Source organism: Chiloscyllium plagiosum, unplaced genomic scaffold (genome assembly GCF_037043375.1).
Source record: "Chiloscyllium plagiosum isolate Xiang-an unplaced genomic scaffold, Cpla_swu_hap1 HiC_scaffold_14, whole genome shotgun sequence".
NCBI classification, from domain to species: domain Eukaryota; kingdom Metazoa; phylum Chordata; class Chondrichthyes; order Orectolobiformes; family Hemiscylliidae; genus Chiloscyllium; species Chiloscyllium plagiosum.
The window spans coordinates 102093270-102111932 of record NW_028270152.1 but is presented as its reverse complement, the minus strand read 5'-3'; positions in this window follow the sequence as shown (position 1 = coordinate 102111932).

Genomic DNA, 18663 nt, shown 5'->3' with positions numbered 1-18663 from the left:
TGAAGAAGCATTTATTCTCTCAGACAGTATTGTATCAGTGGACTTTCTTGTAGCAGAAGGCTGTTGAAGAAGTGACATTGCTTGTAATGAGGTTGAGATCGGCAGATCTTCAAACAGCAAAGACATCAAGTGTTATGGGGAAAGGCAAGGACGTGCAGTTCAAGGTTATCAGATCAGATATGAAACCATTCAAGAGCGGAGCAGACTTGATGGTCTGAATGGTGTCTTTCTGTTCCTAAAATTGTTGGTCTTAATATGAAGCTGCAAAACCGACCTGAGTAAAATGTGCCAAATTTTAAAGAAAAGCGTGGTCCTCCTGGAGCACTGAACCGAGGTGAAATGTACAAAGAACAACACACAAATGGCAGACAATATTGGGTAATTGATCCGTAATGATCAGTATATCAAGGTAAACAGGAAAACCGATATTCAGTATTTACATTGAACCTGGCTCCACGAGGCATGTTAACTCTCACAAACGACTACTCCCCTTCCGTTTTCCTGATGCCCCCTCTGTTCTTGTTTTTAACTGATTGAACGTCAGGTAATTGCAGATGACATTGCTGATGTGGAACGGTAGCATATAGAACATAGAACATTACAGCGCAGAACAGGCCCTTCAGTCCTCGATGTTGCGCTGCCCTGTCATACTAATCTGAAGCCCATCCCATCTACTCTATTCCATGTACGTCCATATGCCTCTCCAATGACGACTTAAATGCACTTAATCTTGGCGAATCTACTACCGTTGCAGGCAAAGCATTCCATACCCTTACTACTCTCTGAGTAAAGAAACTATCTCTGATATCTGTCTTATACCTATCTCCCCTCGTGTTTGCCGTCCCCATACTTGGAAAATGCTCTCCCTGTCCACCCTATCTAACCCTCTGATTATCTTGTATGTCTCCATTAAGTCACCTCTCAATCTTCTTCTCTCCAACGCGAACAGCCTCAAGGCCATCAGTCTTTCCTCGTAAGACATTCCTTCCATACCAGGCAACCTCCTAGAAAATCTCCTCTGCAGCCTTTCCAAAGCTTCAACATCCTTCTTATAATGCAAATACTCCAAATGCGGCCGTACCAGAGCTTTGGACAGCTGCAGCATAGCCTCCGGATTCCGGAACTCAATACCTCTATTAATAAAGGCCAAAACACTGTATGACTTCTTCACAACCCCCTCAATCTGCGTGGCAACTTTCAGGGATCTGTGTACATGGACACCGAGATCTCTCTGTTCATCTGCACTCCCAAGAATCTTACTATTAGCCCAGTACTTTGCATTCCGATTACTCCGTCCAAAGTGCATCACCTCACACTTGTCCACATTAAACTTCATTTGCCACGTCTCAGCCCAGCTGTGCATCCTACCTATGTCTCTCTGCAACCTACCACATCCTTCGTCACTATCCACAACTCCTCCGACCATAGTGTCGTCCGAAAATTTACTAACCCACCCTTCTAAGTCCTCATCCAGATCATTTATAAAAATAACGAATAGCAGTGGAACCAACATCGACCCTTGCGGAACGCCGCTTGTAACTGGACACCAAGTTACATCAACTACAACCCTCTGTTTTCTTTCAGCGAGCCAATTACTGATTCAAACTGTTAAGTCTCCCACAATCCCATTCCTCCGCATTTTGTCTAATAGCCTACTGTGGGGAACCTTATCAAACGCCTTGCTGAAATCCATATACACCACATCAACCGGTTTACTCTCATCTACCTGCTTGGTCACTTTGTCAAAAAACTCAATAAGATTCGTTGGGCACGACCTACCTTTTACAAAACCGTGCCCTCTGTACCTGATCAGATTATTATTTTCTAGATGATTATAAATCCTATCTCTTATAAACTTTTCCAACGCTTTACCAACAACTGAAGTGAGACTCACTGGTCTGTCATTACCAGGGTTGTCTCTACTACCCTTATTGAACAAGGGAACCACATTTGCTATCCTCCAGTCCTCAGGCACTATTTCTGTAGACAATGATGATTTAAAGATCAATGCCACAGGCTCGGTAATTTCTTCGCTTGCTTCCCAGAGGATCCTAGGATAGATCCCATCCGGCCCAGAGGACTTCTCTATTTTCACACTCTGCAGTATTTCTAATACCTCTTCCTTACGAACCTCAATCTCTTCTAGTCTAGATGCAAGTATCTCTGTATCTTCCTCGCCAACATTTTCATTTTCTATAGTGAACACTGTCGCAAAATATTTATTTAGTGGTTCCCCATGTCTCCTCTGACTTCACACACAACGTCCTACTGTTATTCTTGATTGGCCCTAATTTAACTCTCGTCATTCTTTTATTCCTGGCATACCTATGGAAAGCCTTAGGGTTAACCCTGATCCTATCCGCCAACAACTTCTCATGTCTCCTCCTGGCTCTCATGTCTCCCCCTGGCTCTTCTGAGCTCTCTTATTAGGTCATGGAGGGAAACGATTCTGTCTGCTCCACAACATCATTCTGCTTCGAAATATCAGGCAGTATTTCATACTGATTACTGCAAACGTTAACATTTAACAAGCCATGACAGTGAAAGCATTGAATCCTCATCACTATACTACCAGGAAAGATTTCTGTTAACACCACCCTGTACACCATGAGATTCGTCATTCTATACTCTCATCCTTCTGTGCATGATCCCCTCGGCTCTGTTCTGGTCTTGTTGGTTGGTTTACAATACTGAGACTATACAATCATCTTTGTATTTCAGATTCCAATGGGTGAGACCTTTTCTCTGAGCTGGCAATGTGCTGGCTCGGTGGTGGTAACACTAAACTTGTAAACAAGAAAAGTGCTTGAAATAGCCTATTCCTGTTTTTCAGTTCAGGAACTTGAGGAAAAACGTTCGGCAGGACAAGAAATAGCTGGCGTGAGCAATGATCAAGTTTGGTAGCAAGAACGAGGTGAGGCAGTACAAACTACAGATTGAAGGGGAAACAATGCACAAGGAACACTGGAACGGGATGGGGTTGAATGCTTCCTTTCTTTGCTGTAACCAGACACTGGTGTTGAAATCTAAAATGGGACAATATCAGCCAAGTCCGTGAAATCTTACTTGCTGCTTGTTTTCTCCAGAGGACGGTGTCACTCTTGGGGAAATGTATCTGCATGCTTCAGTCTGTCGGTAAAAATGGGGTTCAGTTACCCGACTGAGTGTGAACACATTTTTCCCATCTCTAACTTTAATCCCATTTATTGTGTCTTACAAGATTAAAAGGTTCCAGAGAAATTAGCATTGAGATGAACACGTGAAACGTCAGAGATTACAAGGTTACAGACCCAGAGCTGGGTAATGAGATGAAGGGACCAATTCAGTGCTGTAAACACTCGATAATTCAATCATGTTTGAAGGCAAACATATCTGCAGTCACATAAATCCAAAAACTGTGTTATGAAGAAACTGTGCAACTGCTTCTGCCCTCATCCCTGGTGGTCTTGTGGTTAGTATTCAACGCTTTAACTGAGTGGCCTGGGTTTCATTACCGTTCAAGAAATCAGGAATTCTTGCTCCTGATGCAGAGAGCGCAGCTCTACCAAGAATCTTTTTCTTGCCTTGGATCAGTCAATACCCCAACTCTTCAAAGAAGTGAAAAATGTCTTCCCTCTCTCTGCACAGTCGGACAGTTAATCCTTCATTCTCCTCTGATTCCACTTCCCAAAGAGTTTCAAAATACTGTAAAAACTGAGTCTCAGCTATTTCTTTTCTGCGCTTTTCATACACAGGAGCTGCAGCGATTGAGTGCTTTGGTTTCTGAAAACGAAACGTACCTATGAGCAATGTATTGGGCAATTCCAGGATTGCCTTCTCTGACAACGGTGGGACATGCCTGATGTTGTCTATGATATGGAAGTGCCAGTGTTTGAGTTGAGTAGACAAAGTTAAAAATTACACAACATCAGGGCATAGTCCAGCAGGTTGATTTGGAAGCACTAGCTTCCAGCGAGTCGCTCCTTCATCAGGTGGGTGTTTTTCTGCAGAAACTTGATGTGTGTGTCAATATGCGCGATCTTTTGGAAGATCATTTGGACTTTAACCGGCGGTTCGTGGTGTCGATGGTACCTATGACTTGGCGGTATTGGTGTTGGACTGGGGTGGCCAAATTTAAAAATCACACAAAGCCATTTTAGATTCCAACAGTTGACAAATACCTGATGAAGAAGCAGTGCATGGAACGCTAGTTCTTGTAAATATGACTGTTCGGTACAGTCTGGTGCCGTGTGATGTTGACTCTGAAGTTCTTGGTCATGTTTAACTGATCGAAGACAGTGAACGAATTTTCGTTCGTGGAGATGAAAATTTCAAATATTAACCACCTCAGCGGAACAAAAATGAATAGTTTGTATGTGTGATGAATCTCCACAATGCGCTTGCGCCAAGTAAAAGTCGAACTTTCAATTGACTGATCCGTCGCCAGCTATAGGAATGGTTGTGCCACTGGCCAGATGCACAGCTGAGACTTTACACGCTGCAGAGCTGTCTGTTAACAAGTACATGAGCAATAACAGTAACAGTCACAAGGTGAACAAAGAACAAGATAACCACCATCATTGATTCACCTTAAATTGTCCTCGAAAAAAACGGCCATTCACAATCTGATCAGCCAATCAATGAGGTCACTGCTGATCAAGGGAATTGCAACTTAGTTGGTGCGTTTTTACCATAATTTGAGGTAAACTCCAGCCTAATCATAACATCGCATATTCCCATTAATTTTCAGTTTTAGATTACGTTAATGACCTGTTGCAGGAAACTGAACAACATGAAATGAGTGAAAACGTCCTTCCGGTGAGGTAATCCAGTGCAGAGTCGGCCAGAAAAGAAAAGACAAAGACATGAAACATCACTCCCATTTCTCTCTGTACCAATGTGTTTTCCTGAGTTGAATGTTTGGAGGACTTGTCTTTAATATCTTAAGAATTAATTATTTTCCCGGGAAAGATTCTTCATAAATCAATTAACATCTGAGTTGTTGAAACATATTTTACTTCAGATTAAAATAGTTGAATATCCTTTCCCCCAGCCTAATGTCCCAATCCTCCCTCCTCTTCCATGTAAATACCAGCTGCTCCAAGTGAGGTTGGAGCTCCCAACCTGACGTTCCAATGCTCCTTGCTGCTCCATGCCGATAGAAGCTGCTCTCTTGAAGTTGGAGCTCCCAGTATGACGTCCCAATGCTCCCTGCTCCATGTCAATAGAAGCGGTCCAGTTGAGGTTGGATCTACCACTCTGATGTCCCAATGCTCCCAAGCTGCTACATGTCATTAAAAGCTAGTCCTTGTGAGGTTGGAGCTCCCAGTCTGATATCCCAATGCTCCCTCCTCCATGTGAATAGAAGCGGTCCAGTTGAGGTTGGGTCTATCACTCTGATGTCCCAATGCTTCCTGCTGCTACATGTCATTAAAAGCTGCTCCTGGTGAGAGTGGAGCTCCCAGACGGATCTCGCAAAGCTCCTTGCTCCATGTCAACTGAAGCTGCTTCAAATTAGGTGAGATCTCGCAGTCTGATGTTCCAATGCTCCCTGCTGCTTCATGTCAATAGAGGCTGCTCCAGTTGAGGCTGGATCTCCCAGTCTGATGCCCCAATGCTCCCTGCTGCTCCACGTCAATAGAATCTGCTCTAGTTGTGGTTGGAACTCCCAGCCTGATGCCCCAATGCTCCCTGCTTCTCCAAGTCAATAAAAGCTGCTCCCAGTGTGGTTGGAACTCCTGGACTGATGTCACAATGCTGTCTAGTCCATGTCAACAGACGCAGCTCCAGATGAGGTGGAAGCTCCCATCCCTGGCAGCTCACACATCTCTATACCATCATAGAAATAGTGCCCACTGACCATTTTCACCACTGGAGCTATTGGTGGAATATCCACATCATGTAAACCTAATATTAGTTTCTACCTCTTTCCCAAGATCCACAAGCCTGACCACCCTGGCCGACACATTGTCTCAGCATGCTCTTACCCCACCGAACTCATCTCCACCTACCTTGACACTGTCCTATTCCCCCAGTCCAGGAACTCCACACATATATTCGAGACACCACCCACGCCCTTCACCTCCTCCAAAACTTCCGTTTCCCCGGCCCCCAACGCCTCATCTTCATCATGGATATTCAATCCATCTACACCTCCATCCACCATGACCAGGGCCTCCAAGCCCTCCGTTTCTTCCTCTCCCGACGTCCCCAACAGTACCCTTCCACTGACACTCATTCGGTTGGCTGAACTGGTCCTCACACTTCACAATTTCTCCTTCGAATCCTCCCACTTCCTACAGACCAAAGGGGTAGCCATAGGAGCACGTATGGGCCCCAGCTATGCCTGTCTCTTTGTTGGCTACATAGAACAGTCCATCTTCCGTAGTTACACTGGCACCACACCCCACCTTTTCCTCCACTATATTGATGACTGCATTAGTGCCACCTCGTGCTTCCACGAGGAGGTTGAGCAGTTCATCACCTTCACTAACTCATTCCACACCGACCTTAAATTCACCTGGACCATCTCAGACACCTCCCTCCCCTTTCTGCACCTCTCCATCTCCATTAATGAGGAGCGACTTGACACTCACAATTTTTAGAAACCCACCGACTCCCACAGCTACCTGGATTACACCTCTTCCCACCCTACCTCCAGCAAAAATGCCATCCCGTATTCCCAATTCCTCTGCCTCCGCCATATCTGCTCCCAGGAGGGTCAGTTCCACCACAGAACACACCAGATGGGCCTCCTTCTTAAGCGACCACAATTTCCCTTCCCACATGGTTAAAGATACCCTCCAACGCATCTCATCCACATCCCGCACCTCCGCCCTCACACCCCAATCCTCCAACCGTAACAAGGACAGAGCCCCCTGGTGCTCACCTTCCACCCTATCAACCTTCGCAAAAACCACATCATCCGAAGACATTTGTGCCACCTCAAAATGGACCCCACCACCAGGGATATATTTCCCTCCCCATCCATTTCCACTTTCCGCAAAGACCGTTCCCTCCATGATTACCTGGTCAGGTCCACGCCCCCCAACAACCCACCTTCCCTTCCTGGCTCCTTCCCCTGCCACCGCAGGAATTGCAAAACCTGCGCCCACACCACCCTCCTCAACTCCATCCAAGACCCCAAAGGAGCCTTCCATATCCATCAAAGTTTCACTTGCACATCCACCAATATCATTTATTGTATCCGTTGATCCCGATGTGGTCTCCTCTACATTGTGGAGACTGGATGCCTCCTAGCAGAATGCTTTAGGCAACATCTCCAGGACACCCGCACCAATGAACCCCACTGCCTTGTGGCCGAACATTTTAACTCCCCCTCCCACTCTGCCAAGGACATGGAGGTCCTGGGCCTCCTCCACCGCCACTCCCTCACCACCCGATACCTGGAGGAAGACCGCCTCATTTTCCACCTCAGAAAACTTCAACCACTTGGTATCAATGTGGATTTCACCAGTTTCCTCATTTCCCCTTCCCCCACCTCAGCCCAGCTCCAACTTTTCAACTCTGCACTGCCCTCATGACCTGTTCTACCTGCCTATTTTCCTTTTCACCTATCCACTCCACCCTCCTCTCTGACCTATCACCTCCATCGCCACCCCCATTCACCTATTGTACTCTATGCTACTTTCTCCCACCGCACCCCCCTCTCATTTATCTCTCCACTCTGCAGGCACCCTGCCTCTATTCCAGATGAAGGGTGCCCGAAACGTCGATTTCCCTGCTGCTCAGATGCTGCCTGACCTGCTGTGCTTATGCAGCACCACTCTAATCTAGACTCTGGTTTCCAGCATCTGCAGTCCTTGGTTTTACATAAGTCAGTTCAGCATTTGTGGTCTAAACAACCCCACCCCCCATAGCTCACCCAAGTACCTGCCAAACTTCAATTTAAGTTAAAAATCACACAACACCAGGTTATAGTCCAACAGGTTAATTGGGAAGCACTAGCTTCCGGTATCTACCTGACAAAGGAGCAGTGCTCTGGAAGCTTGTGCTTCCTAATAAATCTATTGTACTGTAACCTGTTGTTGTGTGATTTTGTCCACCCGCATCACCATGACCTCCACATCCTTTCCATGAATTATGAATTCTAGTCACTGGCAGTGAATGTGGGGTGTGGAGGTGGGGAGGGGGGTAGGGGCTAGAGGACCAAGTTGGTGGGATCTGGTGGTCAAGCCAATGAGAGTGAATGAGGAGTGGGCCTGGAGGACTGAGCTGGTGGGGCCTGGTCCTCCAGCCTTTGGGAGTGAATGTGTGGTGTGGTGGCAGGACTAAAGGGGTGTGGCAGGTCCTCCATCCAATGGGAGCGAACGAGGATGGAGCTGGTCCTCCGGCCATTGGGAGTGCATGAGGGGTGTGGTTGGTCTTCCAGCCAATGGGATTGAATGGGTTGGCGGGGTTTTAATGACAATTCAGGAGCTTTCATGAGGGCTTCCTGCTCCAACCAGCCCCACACATTTCCAGTTTCATTCAGCTCCATTCCACAACATGACTTTGGGCTTTTGTATGTTCTCCCACATTCCTTTGATGGTATTTCTGATATCTGATTAACAAACTGCATGGGATATTAGCCGGGTTTAGGGGTTACTCCATCAGCAGTTTGCAATGCTACCTCACAGCACCAGGAATCCCAGTTCGATTCCACCCACCATTGTCTGTGTGGAGTTTGCACATTCTCCCCGTGTCTGTGTGGGTTTCCTCCCGCCGTCCAAAGATGGGAAGGATAGGTGTATTAGCCAGGGGGAAATGCAGGGTTATAGGAAGAGGGTAGGGGGGTGAGAGTCTGTTTGGGATGTTGTTCAATGAGTTGGTGCAAACCTTATGGGCCGAGTGACCTCCTTCTGCACATAGGGGATCGATGATTTGGTTTGTGTTTCCCAACTGCAAACCAAACAGCAGATTAGAATCTGACAGTCAGCTTGTTTATAGTAACCTGAAGTTTGAACATGCAGGGAAAAATCATTGTTCCCATTGGGCAGATACCGGTCACGTGGACAATGATTCAGTGTTATCAGAACCAAAATGCACTGACAAAGGTGGGAAATCCTGTAAACACGAGGAATATGAGAGAGACTTGTCTTCTTATCTGAACTGGGTATTCACTGACTTGTCACAGCCGAGAGCGACTTCACCTTCCTCTGACTGCAGGAAAGTATGCACAATGTCGGACTGGGTTCAAACTGATCTCAACTCACTGAACAGCAGTTTTGTCACACTGGGAGAGAGCTGGGAAGCAACTGCCTGTGATATCAAGGCAGCACTGGATGGAATATTGCATCAAGGAGGGAAATTGCAATCAGTGTCAATAGTTGGAGCCCTCCTTAACACGAAGCTTGATAATTGTGGTTACTGGAGTCCAATCATCTCAGCCCTGTAACATCACTGCAGGGATCCCTCAGGATGGTGTCTTAGACCCAAACATCTTCAGCTGCTTCATCAATGAACTTGTCAATATCAGAAGGTTGGGAATGGGGACATTTTCTGATCATTGTACAATGCCCAGCACAATTTACTACTCTTCAGTCACTGAAATGATCTATATCCATGTGGAGCAAGATCTTCACAAGATTCAACTTGGGACTGATTGCACTTAATTGCCAGGCAATGTTCATCTACAACAGGAAAGAATCTAATCATCTCGCAATGACATTCAAGGGCATTGACATCATTGAATCATCCACTGTTGACATCTTGTTATTTTCATCATCCGTAACCTGAACCAGACCAGCCATATCAACTCTGTCGTTACAAGAGGTCAGAGGCTCGGAAATCTGCAGTGACTCCACAAAGCCTGATTGTGGAGATACCAGTGTTGGTCAGGGCTGAACAATGTTAAAAGACAGACTTTAGCAGATTATAGTCCAACAGGTATTTTTGAAATCACAAATTTCCATAGTGCTGCTCCTTCGTCAGGTAAAGTGGATGGAAGCACACAGCCACAGGAAGTTTATGATTTCAAATAAACATGTTCAGTTACAACCTAATAGTTTTCCTCAGTGCCTTTGCACTATTCACAAGACATGATTCGGAAATGTGATGGAATATTTCCTAAATGAGTGCAGCTCCAAAACACTAAAGAAACTCAACTCCATCCATCACAAGGCAGAGCCTATAATCTGGATACATGAAGCAGGATATTCACTCAGGGAATTAGACTGTTTCTTTACAGTAAACAATGTATAGGGTGAGAGAGAGAGGAGGTAGGAGATTGCACTGGGTGAAGCTGATGCAGACACAATGGTCAAATGGCTTCCTTATGCACTGCACGGCCTGTGAATCTTAATCCATCAGCTATCTGCAACATTCACTTCACTGATCATTGGTGGACAGTGGTAGTAGTTAGTATGAAAAACACGATGCATTGCAGCAACTTTCCCACACTCCTTCAAAAGCAATTCACGAAACCACAATCTCTACCTCCTGGAAGGACAATGGCAGCCAGACCGTGAGGGCCTCATCCTCTGAGCTTCCCTGCACAACATCCTGACTTGGCTATCACTGGGTGAAAATCCTGGAATTGCTTTACAGCAATATAGGTTTATCTACACCCCAAGGTTAGCAGTAGTTCAAGAAGGCACCTCACTGTCACCTTGTCCAGGCCTTTAAGGATCAGCAATAAATGCTAGAGTCGGCAACAAATGATGCTAAGAATGAATAAATAAAACATAGTTTGTGTTCTTTCTAAGCTTAAAATTCTTCTTGAATTGGAACCATTGTTTTACAAATACATCAAAACGTGAACACAGGTCAAAAGCACAACACTTTGAAACAAGAATTCAAAAAAACAGGTGTTAGATATTTATAGATGTATAAATAAATTTAGAGATACAGCAAGGTATATATTTATAAATATATTTATAAATTTATTAATATATTTCTAAATATATTTATCCAGAACCTCAGTTTAATTAGGATGCTGAGGGGTACACTAACCCATCCCTGCCTGTCTCTGTCAGGGCCTTAGTCAGACTAGCTTTCAGTGTCTGCTTCACTCCTTCCGCTGTACCTGAGCTCTGCGGGTGCTATGGGGGATGGGATTTCTGTTCAGTGTCAAACAGGGCAAACAAGATAGCTGTTTAACCACCGTCCCTGTAACCTTGGTCAGACTCTGCAGGGGAATGCTTCCACCCACAGAGTAAACCTGCTTATCAAAACCCAGCAGGATTTCCTTCCCTGAGATTGGGATGGGGGTGTGTGTAAAATCCATCCTTAATTCTTCCCATGGGCCCCTGATCCTCTGCTGCTGCCTCCATTTTATCCTGATTGCATTGCCTGGCTCACATTGTGTACAGACTACACACCTTCAACAAAACCTTGGTGCATCTGTCCCTGTTCCAGGACACCCTATGTAGTGGATCATCTGATATTGCATTGTAAAAGGTAAAAAGATATTGCATTGTATCTTGCTCAATATGGGCCAACACATTATATCTTTTTAATAAGGTTTGTCTTATACAGTGTAGTGGTCCTGCTGGATCATCCAGACTCTGCCCCACCCTTTTCCCATACCTGTTTCTCCTGTTGTGGGACTATTTCTGGGAATGTCTTCAAACTTTCCTTTCTCGCTTTTGTAGCCACTGCCACTTCCCCAAATGACTGCACTGTTTCAGTAAGTATTTCACCCGCCTTACTCACATACTCACTGTCCCCGATGGTGTGAGATTTCTACTTTCCTGTGAGCTCTAATCTTCATTATTGCTGCTTCACTGGGAAAGTTAGCTGCTCCCACTAACTCTCTTACCTGTTCTTCATGCTCTATGTGCCACAGACAGGGTGATGTACTCTCACTGAGCCAGACCAACTCATGGTCATGAACAATACCAAAGACATGCTGACTGTCTATGTATATGCTGACTCCCTGACCCCTGGGCTTGTCAGGGCTTGTGATGGTTCTGCCAATTCTGGAATATTCTCCACAAAATTCCCACAATAATTAAACAATCCTAAAGATTGTCTGACTCCCTTCGCAATATGTGGGTGGATAGATTTAAAGTCATGGTCCTTCATTCTGCTGGGACTGTCCGCTCTCCCTTCCTGGCACACACATAATGTGAACATCTATCTCCCTCTCTCTGCCTACGTTCCTTGGGTATGTGCCCTTTCCTGCTTCACTTGTAACATTGTTGGTCTGGTTCACCTCCCTGTACTGCAGCTATTCCCCTGTGTTTCTGAGCTTGCTTCAGCTCTCATGGCCCAATTCAAAATGTGGTTAGAATTATCTCCCACTGGGAGTCCCATGTATATAATTACAGTTAAATGGGGTCCCGTGTCACCTTTTAAATACATCAAACCGATTTCATCATCACGGGTTGAGGTTTGGTTATTCTCCATGGTCCTTACACACCTCAGGCTTCCTCTCTGTATGATCCTCGATATTACCCTGGGTCCCTGAGTCACCAAGGTTATTTTAGCCCATTCAGCCTGTCCCCTTCCCAATGTGTCCCTGTAATATCTGTAAATGCCTGGAGCCACTGATTGGCTGTGCACTGGGTGTGCACACCCTCTCATTGCAGGGACAAGTTCTGCTGTACACTTCAGGGCATCTTGGCCTGAAAGATCTTGGCCTGCACTATCATCAATGGGACTGTACCTCAATTATTTCATCTATATTCTCCTGATAAGGCCGATTATTACCATTTTGCTATCAGGCTGGGTTTTCATTCACCAACATCTGTCATTCAGCGGGTGAACAGCTCATGTTTGGTTTCTGTCAGTTCCCTTTGTTGCCCCCTCCTGTCTGTCCAAGTTGAGCTTTGATGCCCAGCGATGCCATAGACACGGCCTTCTGGGCCTTATAGGTCGGTGGGTCATCCCACCCATTGCCGTCCTTCTGTCCATACGTGGGCGCTTTGTCATCTAACTCGTTCCAGTCAGTGTCACCATCCTCACTGCCTTCTGAGGAGAACGGGGCACTCGGTACCACCCCCACTGTAACTACCACCTGACCCTTTGGCTTTACTGCCTCACGTCTGAGAGCCCCACCTTCACTTGTTCCTTTTTCTCATAATAGTGTCACACATTCCATCATTCCTGGATTCAAACAGAACAGAATGCGAATTTGGTTTTACTTGAAACATTAATAATTTGATATTCACTTTACATATCTATAGAGGTGAAAATTGTACTGTGAATATTTAAGTGAAATTAATGTGACCATGCAGTGAAAATAACCCTGATAATCAACGACAATGAATGAACTGAATAATATGTGATTATTTGTACCAGTTCTTGCAATGAAAATTGAACATTATTTTAATGCTTGTCACCTGTTATACCATTCATTGTTATTAGGGAATAAAGTAATGGAAGGATATCGGAGAAAATAAACAGACTTTAATTTTAGCTTCACTGCAATAATGAAGCAAAACAATATTTGGACATATGGTTAAACTAAATAACAAAGTTTCCAGTGTCATTATTGACATGAAAACTATTTTAGTTTGCAAATTGGTTTGCACTAAGTATAATTGGAAATGAATTGTGATTTGGAATTCACCATTTAAAATATATTTTTGAAGAGAATAATCAGATATATTTTTGGAGGAAATTAGGAACGCAAATAAATATGTATGCATTAGTATTAATAGATTTATAATGTTTGGAAGTTGACTGGGATTATTTGATTGAGAGAGGCTGAATGATTATAAAGACTAATTCACCTTTTTCATTTCATTGTTGCTTTCACGAGAATCTGTGTGGTCTGAGCTCTTGTTGTGGACTGTCACTAATAGCTTAATTAGCCTACGAGTCCCTGATCAGGTTTCCTTTGTCTGTAAGTCAGTCTGTAGGTGAGCAACACACCTGTTTTTCTGATGGGAAACAGATTCTTTTCAAAGGAAAGAAGTGGCAGATCACACTGAGAATGGTTTCTACCACACACCATAAGCAGGGAAGTGTTTTTTTCTAAAGAATTAAAATCTCTATCTACAAATTTCTTTTTGTCAGTTTGTTCTGAGCTGTTTTTATTCAAGATGTTGTTTCATTATGCCTTTGCCAAGAATGTTGTTTACTTTTCCCTTTTACTGCGATTCTGCAAGTTCGCATATTCTGTGAGTCAATAATGTTTGGTAACTGAACATCGAATGATTTTGACCCTAACAGAGCAGTGGCCTTGTTTTCAGCTAATTATTCACTTTCCATTTCCTGGTTGTGTTGAATGTTACAGAAAAAAGCTCTGAGCAACGTTTCCATTCACTTGTGTTGGAGTCACTGACAGGCACCTAGTCAGTCAGTTTCAGGAGTTTGAATTCAATAATCATCGAGAATGATGAGTCCATTGATGAAATTATTCTCGATTTTCAGGGAAAACCCATCTGGGTCACTGATATCCTTTAGGGAAGGAAGCTGCCATCCTTACCTGATCTTGTCTACATGTGATTCCTGACCCACAGCAATGTGGTTGACTCTTGCCTGCCCTCTGGGTAATAAATGCTGCCCATAGCCAGTGGCGCCTACATCCAGTGAATGAATTTTCAACAAAGCTCTCAGTTCTGTGTCATGTGAGAAAGAAGCAGATGGTGGCCATTCGGCCCCTCAAGCCCGCTCCATCATTCAATAAGGCCAGACCTGATCTGTTAGTGATTAGTACTCCATCTCCCCCCAATGTCCCTTAACAAGAATCTATCAACATGTGTCTTAAAAATATTAATTGAGCCCACCTTCTGGGGCAGAGGTTTCCAAAGTTGCACTGCCTTCTGATTGGAAACAAATCTCCTCATCTCTTTCCTGAAAGGGTGAACCCAATTTTAAAGCAGTTCCCTCTAGTTCAGGAATGACCTACAAGAGGAAACATCTTTTCCAAATTCACCTTATCAAACCATTCAGGATCATAGATACTTCAGTCATGTCGCCTCTCACTCTCCCAAACTCGAGCTGAAACAAACCCATCCTGTCCAACTGATCCACATTTTATTTCTGTCACGCCAGGTGTGAGTGGGGTTGAAATGTTGCGTTATGTTTATTATGCAGTGAATGTGTTGCTTCACTATGTGAGGTCTAAGAGTCAACGTGAGCCTTACCAGCTTTCCTGTCTCACAGTGTTACATATATCTTACATTACTGTGCTGTTGCCCTCCCTCCCTTCTTCATCTAACCAAAAAGAATGACAGAGACAGATCAAGAAAAGTTGTTAGAAAATTTGTTGTCACCTAAAAGGTACTTGATCTGTTTGTAGTGATTGCATTGTAATTGAAGTAACCAGTTAATGAAAAGTTACTGACAAAATATTTTAAAAGCAATTGCTATTGGTGATGGAAATGCTGCTGGTTGGTACAAGAGAGGGCTGGGGTGAATACTGTACTGATGAGAAAGTGTTATCTTTGTCAATAAGAAGAGGCAGAGATTGCAGCTAGGACAGTGTTGGAGCTGTTTTGATCTTGCAGACCTTATTTTAATATTTATTTAATGTGATGTGGGTGCCAATGGCTGGGCCCAGCATTTATTGCCCGTCCCTAGTTACCCTTGAGAAATTGGTGGTGAGCTGTCTTCTTGAACCCCTGCAGTCTACCTGCTATGGGTTGACTCACGATGCCATTGGGGTGGGCATTTCCAGGATATTCAACCACCGACAGTGAAGGAATGGCAATACATTCCCAAGTCAGGGTGGGTTAGTACCTTAAAGGTGAAGTTGAAGGTAGTTGTCTTTCCATATAGCTGCTGCCCTTTTCCTTCGAGATGGATTTGGCCATGGGTTTCTTGAGTGTTTTTAGGGCTGCACGAATCCAGGCAAATGGGGAGTATTCCATCACACCCCTGACTTGTGCCTGGTAGCTGTTGGGCAGGCTTTCAGGAGCCAGGAGTTGAATTACTCTTGTAGCCACTGTGTTTATGTGGTAAGACCAATTCAGTTTCTGATCGAATGTCAAGTGATAGTGGTTAGGTTATTTCTTATACGTGATGGTCACAGCCTGCATTTGTGTGGCATGTATGTTACTTGCCCCTTGTCAGCACAAACCTGGATATTGTCCAGATCTTGTTGTTCTTGAGGTTGGACTGTTTCAGTTCCTGAGGAGTTAATTATTTATCAGCTTTCAATAATTACGAAATTATGCAAATTTCTTTTTCTGTCAAATGTCATGGACTGTATCGTCTGGTCACTCTGACATTCACTTTCATTTTCTCCTTATTTTCTACCTAATTCAGACACAAATGTTTGAACATCGATCAGGATAAAATTAAATAAATTAAAAACACATATTTCTACACGTAAACTAATTGAATGAAATGCATTACTTTTGTATTGTCTGCATTTTGAGCAAAAATCATTTCTTTCAATAATTACTGAATGGCTCATTTATTGTCCTCAATCCATCAATCGAGCTGCTATATTTTGGTCTTCAGTTTACCGATCTTAATGATGTCTAATCAACATCAGAGCAAAGTGCTTTTAAAATGTTGAGTCAACTTATTTGTTCAGATTACCACATTAATTATAATTTTTTTATCCTTATAATAATTAGAGAATAATTTGTTTGCCTTTCTAACGTGTATAGTCAGATCCATGTTTTAATTTAATCCATTGTTCATTTAATCTATTGTAACAATACTATTGTTTTCAGGTCAACTATCCCACAATGCAACCAATGATTTTACATCCAACATGCTTTGAAAGCAGACTTTTGCTCATTTGAATAATCACAGTAATATCAGCCTTATAAAGTCAGAGAACTGTAATTACTTTTCACTGCAATAATTGCTGTTCATGTTTACACATATAGCAATATTAAATATCTCCTTCTTTGAAGTGCACTGATATATTTTCAAAAATCTATATGTTGCTAATATCTAATTATTGTTCAGTTCAGTTAGGGGTATAAATGTGCAATAATGGTTCAGTACATGAACTGATGTGAAGATATTGCAGTGTACAAACTCACAATCATTGTGAATATCAATTTTTATTTTAACCATGGAAACACAGTTGAATTAATTTAATTATATTTCACTTTAATGCTCGCATTCATTGTATTTCTAATCACAATAAGAGTGAACTATTTCATGTGACAAAATTAATTAAAATTCAAGTCGCTTTTTCATGGACACAAAATAGAAATAACACCCGTCCGTTCTTTCCTTTACCAATCACAGTCAAGTTTGAATTGTAGAAAGTTAGATCGATACAGCACGGAAACAGGCCATTCAGCCCAACCTGGCATGCCGGCCCCGTTTTCTAAACTAAACTAGTCCCATTTTCCTGTGTTTGTCCCATATTCCTCTGGACGTTTTCGATCCAATAAACTGTCCGAATGTCTTTTAGATGTTGCAATTGTACCAGCCGCTGCCTTTCCTCCCACAGCTCATCTCAATATGCCAAACACACGTCACCTTAATAACATTCATACTTTAACCAGTGACCTGAAGCAAATAAATTCAAGATATTGTGATCATTATAATGAACAACAGATACAAGTTGAGAACATGTTGGATTGAAACCTAATTCAATCGGCACTTATATATTTTCTAATCAACTCTGAGGTGCTTTGACACATCTCTGTTTAAGGTAGGAATTGAACCCCTGCCTCCTGGTCTAGCAGTGCAGACATTACCAGAGTATTTCACAATGTTCCCACGCAGGAAGGACAGGACTATAGTCACACACTTACTGTGGTTACTCTCAGGGAAAACTGATCAGATATTTATTGTGATAATTGGACTATGATTGTATTAGACAATGCCAGTGTGTAATGGATAAAAAGAATTAGTAATTTCTAATAATGATGGAACGAAGCGACAATGATCTTAAATAAATATAGATATCATGATAATCAATTAATTCAATATGTTTGAAGCAGTTGTTCATATATAACTTAATATTAAACTGCTTTGTAATGCACATGAATTGGAAATAAAGCATTATCATTCAATGTAACTACTCAGCGAAAGACAACTTCCCTCAGTTTCACAAAATTGTGATTTCTAAGAATTCAAAATTTATTGTAAAAGAATAGAGCAAAAATTTGTTAATTCTGGTTTGTGTACACAAGAAACACGTGAAATTTACATAATGTTTAACGTGAAAGATATTTAGCTCTTATCGTAATAATCAGAAATATAGAAATGTTAGCATTGAAGTGAAATACAATCAATATAAGAACACAAACTACTATGGATGCTGGAACTCAGAAACAAAATCAGTAATTGTTGGAAGATAACTCAGCAGGTCAGGCAGTATCTGTGGGGTGTATTCTGAGTTAATACTTTGGGTCCAGTGACCCTTCCTCAGAATGTAGTTTTGCTCACAACCAATTCAATCCAACTAAGCTTCCACACGAAACATTATTATTGCTAAGATTAAGAGATTGTAGGGTGCAATATTGTTTGTGTCAGTTGCTGTATTGAGCCATAGCTCCACATCTACAGCTAGATATATTGGATTTTAACAATGATTACCACTTAGATATTAGCAATAATTAGGTTTAAAATGGCTGAAACCAAATTTAAGATTGATAAGTCCTTATTGCAATGTAATTGTGCTGTATATCGGAAAAAAACTGAAATATTGAAGTGAAAAATAATTAGCCATCTCTTAATTGATAAGGCTGATTAATAATCCTTCCATTAATATAAGAATTCAAATGAAAGAGAATGAGATGGTTAGAATGAGTGTTACGTGAGAAAACTTTGGATGATTGCAGGTGTGTTGACCTGAAAAGAATGTTAATATTT